The sequence below is a fragment of the Gobius niger genome (genome assembly GCF_951799975.1).
Source record: "Gobius niger genome assembly, contig: SCAFFOLD_191, whole genome shotgun sequence".
Taxonomy (NCBI): domain Eukaryota; kingdom Metazoa; phylum Chordata; class Actinopteri; order Gobiiformes; family Gobiidae; genus Gobius; species Gobius niger.
In genome coordinates, this window is record NW_027639159.1 from 26,252 (window position 1) to 33,908 (window position 7,657).

The window sequence follows — 7,657 nt, forward strand, 5'->3', positions numbered from 1 at the left end:
GGAAGTGGGCGGGGCGGAATAAGGTGAATAGTCTTGTGACCCACTGAAAATGGTTCCACGACCTACTTTTGGGTCCCGACCCCCCAGTTGAGAATCACTCATATGTTTCACACACGGACACTGTTTCTGGTTTATCTCAGTGGAGCTGAGTTTATTTCCATCTGTTGGTAAATCATCTTGAGGGCCAGAGGTCTGCGCTGGCGGGCCAGATTTGGCCCCCGGGCCTGACGTTGCATAACCCTGATGTACATGTTAATAATAATAATAACTAGAAATGCAATGGCTGCGGAATTGCGGGAAGCGAATGCAGAAATTGCATAAACTGTTCAAATTGCATAAATTGCTTAATTTGCATAAACCGATTTGCATAAAATGGTAAATTGCATGAATGGGATAATTTGCATAAATTATGTAAATTGAATAAACTCTTTAAAATTCATAAATCCTAAATGGCATAAACTCTTCAGTTGCATAAACGGTTTAAAATCCATAAAGTGGTTACTTTGCATAAATTATTAATATTGCATAAACAGTGCTTGATTGGCAGAAGCTGCACAAATGGCTGAAAGTCCTGGAGTTTCCCCATTGGCTGGATTCCCCCATACACACCAATGCAAAAATGTCAAACTCCCGTATAAAAAAACTGGAAATCTGCAGAAGGACCATTTTTTCTCAAAACCCACAAGTTGCAGAAGCTGAACATGCACAAAGTGCAGAAAAGCATGGATTTGCGGCAGCCCCATTATAAGTCAATGGGAAAAATCTACGACATTTTGGCCGATTGCGGAAAAACCGTAAGTTGCAGAAGTCCCAAAAGTAACAGCACCTTCTCCTCAACATGCAGAACATTTGATGCATAACTTGCATAAATTGCACAAAGCATGAAGGTGCTGAAAGCTCTAGAAAATCGGGAAAAAGATGGAAGAGGAATAATAATAAAGAACATGAAAACCAGTAATTGACTGCGGAAGAATTCCGCAGTCAATCAATAAATGTTATTTATAACGCACTTTACATTTGACACCAAATCTCAAAGTGCTACAGTGGACAGTTAAAAACAGAACATTATAAAATACAACACAACATATATTAAAAGACAGCATCAGCCGTTAAATAAGCTTCTGTAAAAAGGTGGGTTTAAGTCCTTTTTTAAATGCGTCCACCGTCTGTGGGGCCTGAGGTGTGTGGTGTGAGCAGTCGGTGAGGTCAGTGGGGGCCACCCCGCGCACACAATGATGGGCAGGAGGACCCTGTATCGTATGTGGGGCTGAGGCCGGTGCAGTGACGGAGGATGGGGCTGATGTGTTTTCGCCTCATCAGGATCCTGCAGCGCTGTTGAATGTTCTGATTTTTATTTTAGACAATCACAATATAACATAACAATGATCATCATAATAAAATAAAAGTCGACTTTTCCAAAGAGAGAGAACGACAGAATTACAATTGAGAATCCAGCTTTGTGCTTCAGTGAGAAACACTCAGGAATGTAAATTAATAATTAAATCAATAATTTAATATTAATGGAGGGGGGGGTTTGTGGGAAACCCAGAAGTAAAATCCTGTTGAAAATCCCACTGTGGCCTTTTTACAGCCTTGGATTCAGTGTCTTATATTTGGAATAGAAGAGCCTGAGGCGTGTAATTAAACCGTATTTAAACAGTGAAAACGCTTCTGTTTCACCTGGAGCTCCAGAGGGGGAGGGGCTAAACGCTAACGCCGTCTGTGTTCACGTGACTGAGGACACGCGTGAAGACCAGGCAGGCACACATGAACTCGTCTAAGCTCAGAACATCTCAGTGAGTGAAACCGGAGGCCTGTTCCTTCAAGACCTCAGTGTGACGTCACTGAGAGCAGGACACGTCCACAGAACATCAAGAGAACATCGAGAGAACATCGAGAGAACATCCACAAAACATCCACAAAACATCCACAGAACATCCACAAAACATCCACAGAACATCCACAGAACATCCACAGAACATCCACAAAACATCCACAAAACATCCACAGAACATCCTCAAAACATCCACAGAACATCGAGAGAACATCCCCAAAACATCCTCAAAACATCCACAAAACATCCACAGAACATCCTCAAAACATCCACAGAACATCGAGAGAACATCCCCAAAACATCCTCAAAACATCCACAAAACATCCACAGAACATCCTCAAAACATCCACAGAACATCCACAAAACATCCACAGAACATCCACAGAACATCCACAAAACATACGCAGAACATCCTCAAAACATCCACAGAACATCCTCAAAACATCCCCAGAACATCCTCAAAACATCCACAGAACGTCCACAGAACATGGAGAGAACATGGAGTCTTGTTTCTGTAAATGTCCCACTTGGACCCAGAGTAATAAAGTTCTCCCTCTGACCTTCACGTTCTCCTGGTTTGATCCATAATTCATGCCTTTGTGTTTTTGTCGCCTGGTTTTTTCGCTGATGAAGCAGAAACTGAAGTGTTTCTGGAGTTAATGGAGTCAGAGGAACGGCACAAACTGAAGCTCATTTATTATAAAGCAGTGTTTACTCAGGCCACGGTCAGGACTGAAGATCTGACCAGAGAGAGAAGATCTGACCACAGGGAGATCTGACACAGGGAGAAGATCTGAGCACAGGGAGAAGATCTGACCACAGGGAGAAGGTCTGACCACAGGGAGAAGATCTGACCACAGGGAGATGATCTGACCACAGGGAGAAGAGGGAGAAGGTCTGACCACAGGGAGAAGATCTGACCACAGGGAGAAGATCTGACCACAGGGAGAAGATCTGAGCACAGGGAGAAGATCTGACACAGGGAGATGATCTGACCACAGGGAGAAGAGGGAGAAGGTCTGACCACAGGGAGAAGATCTGACCACAGGGAGAAGATCTGAGCACAGGGAGAAGATCTGACACAGGGAGATGATCTGACCACAGGGAGAAGAGGGAGAAGGTCTGACCACAGGGAGATGATCTGACCACAGGGAGAAGAGGGAGAAGGTCTGACCACAGGGAGAAGATCTGACCACAGGGAGAAGATCTGACCACAGGGAGAAGATCTGAGCACAGGGAGAAGATCTGACACAGGGAGATGATCTGACCACAGGGAGAAGAGGGAGAAGGTCTGACCACAGGGAGAAGATCTGACCACAGGGAGAAGATCTGACCACAGGGAGAAGATCTGACCACAGGGAGAAGATCTGAGCACAGGGAGAAGATCTGACACAGGGAGATGATCTGAGCACAGGATCCGACACATCATTGATCATTTTCTGCTTCTTCAGAATGAGCTCAAATTCTGCATTGACACATTTTTATTTTTTCACTGTGTTTATTTATGTTTCATTAAAAAGTGACATGAAAATATATGAATGAAACGGTCGGAGCAGAAGATTAAATCTGCCTCTGGTGATGAGAGAAGAATGAAGCTCGAGGAAACACTCAGGGTTAGCAAAGAGCAGGAAATGGGAGGAAAAGACTGTGTCTCATTTTATTCTCATCTTATTCTTATCTTAACCTCTAACCACCCGCCAAAACCTAATGCATTCTCTCCGCTTTGCCATTGTCGTCACTTTTTATTTCCCTTATGTGTTTTTGTCACTTTTTATGGCACTTTTTCTGACTTTTTTTGTTACTTTTTTGCTGGATTTTTGTCATTTTTTTGCTGGATTTTTGTCATTTTTTTGCTGGATTTTTGTCATTTTTTTGCTGGATTTTTGTCGTTTTTTTGATGGATTTTTGTCGTTTTTTTGATGGATTTTTGTCGTTTTTTTGATGGATTTTTGTCGTTTTTTTATGGATTTTTGTCGTTTTTTTGATGGATTTTTGTTTTTTTTTGATGGATTTTTGTCGTTTTTTTGTTGGATTTTTGTCGTTTTTTTGATGGATTTTTGTCGTTTTTTTGATGGATTTTTGTCTTTTTTTGATGGATTTTTGTCGTTTTTTTGTTGGATTTTTGTCGTTTTTTGATGGATTTTTGTCTTTTTTTGATGGATTTTTGTCTTTTTTTGATGGATTTTTGTCGTTTTTTTGATGGATTTTTGTCACTTTTTTTGCTGGATTTTTGTCGTTTTTTTGCTGGATTTTTGTCAGTTTTTTGATGGATTTTTGTCGTTTTTGATGGATTTTTGTCGTTTTTTTGATGGATTTTTGTCACTTTTTTGATGGATTTTTGTCGTTTTTTTGTTGGATTTTTGTCGTTTTTTTGTTGGATTTTTGTCTTTTTTTTGATGGATTTTTGTCGTTTTTTTGATGGATTTTTGTCTTTTTTGATGGATTTTTGTCGTTTTTTTGTTGGATTTTTGTCTTTTTTTTATGGATTTTTGTCTTTTTTTTATGGATTTTTGTCACTTTTTTACTGGATTTTTGTCTTTTTTTCTGATGGATTTTTGTCATTTTTTTGCTGGATTTGTGTCTTTTTTTTTGCTGGATTTTTTTCTTTTTTTCCTGGATTTTTGTCTTTTTTTTGCTGGATTTTTGTCTTTTTTTTGCTGGATTTTTGTCTTTTTTTTGATGGATTTTTGTCTTTTTTTGATGGATTTTTGTCGTTTTTTTGATGGATTTTTGTCTTTTTTTTAATGGATTTTTGTCACTTTTTTTGCTGGATTTTTGTCGTTTTTTTGCTGGATTTTTGTCTTTTTTTATGGATTTTTGTCTTTTTTTTGCTGGATTTTTGTCGTTTTTTTGCTGGATTTTTGTCTTTTTTTTATGGATTTTTGTCTTTTTTTTGCTGGATTTTTGTCTTTTTTTTGCTGGATTTTTGTCTTTTTTTGCTGGATTTTTGTCGTTTTTTTGATGGATTTTTGTTTTTTTTTGATGGATTTTTGTCACTTTTTTGATGGATTTTTGTCGTTTTTTTGTTGGTTTTTTGTCTTTTTTTTGATGGATTTTTGTCGTTTTTTTGATGGATTTTTGTCGTTTTTTTGATGGATTTTTGTCGTTTTTTTGATGGATTTTTGTCTTTTTTTGATGGATTTTTGTCTTTTTTGATGGATTTTTGTCAGTTTTTTGATGGATTTTTGTCGTTTTTTTGTTGGATTTTTGTCGTTTTTTTGATGGATTTTTGTCTTTTTTTTGATGGATTTTTGTCACTTTTTTACTGGATTTTTGTCTTTTTTTTGATGGATTTTTGTCTTTTTTTGATGGATTTTTGTCTTTTTTTGATGGATTTTTGTCGTTTTTTTGATGGATTTTTGTCACTTTTTTTGCTGGATTTTTGTCGTTTTTTTGCTGGATTTTTGTCAGTTTTTTGATGGATTTTCGTCGTTTTTGATGGATTTTTGTCGTTTTTTTTATGGATTTTTGTCACTTTTTTGATGGATTTTTGTCGTTTTTTTGTTGGATTTTTGTCGTTTTTTTGTTGGATTTTTGTCTTTTTTTTGATGGATTTTTGTCGTTTTTTTGATGGATTTTTGTCTTTTTTGATGGATTTTTGTCGTTTTTTTGTTGGATTTTTGTCTTTTTTTTATGGATTTTTGTCTTTTTTTTAATGGATTTTTGTCACTTTTTTACTGGATTTTTGTCACTTTTTTACTGGATTTTTGTCGTTTTTTTGCTGGATTTTTGTCACTTTTTTACTGGATTTTTGTCGTTTTTTTGCTGGATTTTTGTCACTTTTTTACTGGATTTTTGTCTTTTTTTCTGATGGATTTTTGTCATTTTTTTGCTGGATTTGTGTCTTTTTTTTTGCTGGATTTTTTTCTTTTTTTCCTGGATTTTTGTCTTTTTTTTGCTGGATTTTTGTCTTTTTTTTGCAGGATTTTTGTCTTTTTTTTGATGGATTTTTGTCTTTTTTTGATGGATTTTTGTCGTTTTTTTGATGGATTTTTGTCTTTTTTTTAATGGATTTTTGTCACTTTTTTTGCTGGATTTTTGTCGTTTTTTTGCTGGATTTTTGTCTTTTTTTTATGGATTTTTGTCTTTTTTTTGCTGGATTTTTGTCGTTTTTTTGCTGGATTTTTGTCTTTTTTTAATGGATTTTTGTCTTTTTTTTGCTGGATTTTTGTCTTTTTTTTGCTGGATTTTTGTCTTTTTTTTGCTGGATTTTTGTCGTTTTTTTGATGGATTTTTGTTTTTTTTTGATGGATTTTTGTCACTTTTTTGATGGATTTTTGTCGTTTTTTTGTTGGTTTTTTGTCTTTTTTTTGATGGATTTTTGTCGTTTTTTTGATGGATTTTTGTCGTTTTTTTGATGGATTTTTGTCGTTTTTTTTTGATGGATTTTTGTCTTTTTTTGATGGATTTTTGTCTTTTTTGATGGATTTTTGTCAGTTTTTTGATGGATTTTTGTCGTTTTTTTGTTGGATTTTTGTCGTTTTTTTGATGGATTTTTGTCTTTTTTTTGATGGATTTTTGTCACTTTTTTACTGGATTTTTGTCTTTTTTTTGAAGGATTTTTGTCTTTTTTTGATGGATTTTTGTCTTTTTTTGATGGATTTTAGTCGTTTTTTTGATGGATTTTTGTCACTTTTTTTGCTGGATTTTTGTCGTTTTTTTGCTGGATTTTTGTCAGTTTTTGATGGATTTTTGTCGTTTTTGATGGATTTTTGTCGTTTTTTTGATGGATTTTTGTCACTTTTTTGATGGATTTTTGTCGTTTTTTTGTTGGATTTTTGTCGTTTTTTTTGTTGGATTTTTGTCTTTTTTTTGATGGATTTTTGTCGTTTTTTTGATGGATTTTTGTCTTTTTTGATGGATTTTTGTCGTTTTTTTGTTGGATTTTTGTCTTTTTTTTTATGGATTTTTGTCTTTTTTTTATGGATTTTTGTCACTTTTTTACTGGATTTTTGTCACTTTTTTGCTGGATTTTTGTCACTTTTTTACTGGATTTTTGTCTTTTTTTCTGATGGATTTTTGTCATTTTTTTGCTGGATTTGTGTCTTTTTTTTTGCTGGATTTTTGTCTTTTTTTCCTGGATTTTTGTCTTTTTTTTGCTGGATTTTTGTCTTTTTTTTGCTGGATTTTTGTCTTTTTTTTGATGGATTTTTGTCTTTTTTTGATGGATTTTTGTCTTTTTTTTGATGGATTTTTGTCGTTTTTTTGATGGATTTTTGTCTTTTTTTTATGGATTTTTGTCTTTTTTTTGATGGATTTTTGTCTTTTTTTTGCTGGATTTTTGTCTTTTTTTTGCTGGATTTTTGTCGTTTTTTTGATGGATTTTTGTTTTTTTTTGATGGATTTTTGTCACTTTTTTGATGGATTTTTGTCGTTTTTTTGTTGGTTTTTTGTCTTTTTTTGATGGATTTTTGTCGTTTTTTTGATGGATTTTTGTCGTTTTTTTGATGGATTTTTGTCGTTTTTTTGATGGATTTTTGTCTTTTTTTGATGGATTTTTGTCTTTTTTTGATGGATTTTTGTCTTTTTTGATGGATTTTTGTCAGTTTTTTGATGGATTTTTGTCGTTTTTTTGTTGGATTTTTGTCGTTTTTTTGATGGATTTTTGTCTTTTTTTTGATGGATTTTTGTCACTTTTTTACTGGATTTTTGTCTTGTTTTGCTGATTTTTGTCTTTTTTTCTGATGGATTTTTGTCATTTTTTTGCTGGATTTTTGTCTTTTTTTTTGCTGGATTTTTGTCACTTTTTTACTGGATTTTTGTCTTTTTTTCTGATGGATTTTTGTCATTTTTTGCTGGATTTTTGTCTTTTTTTTTGCTGGA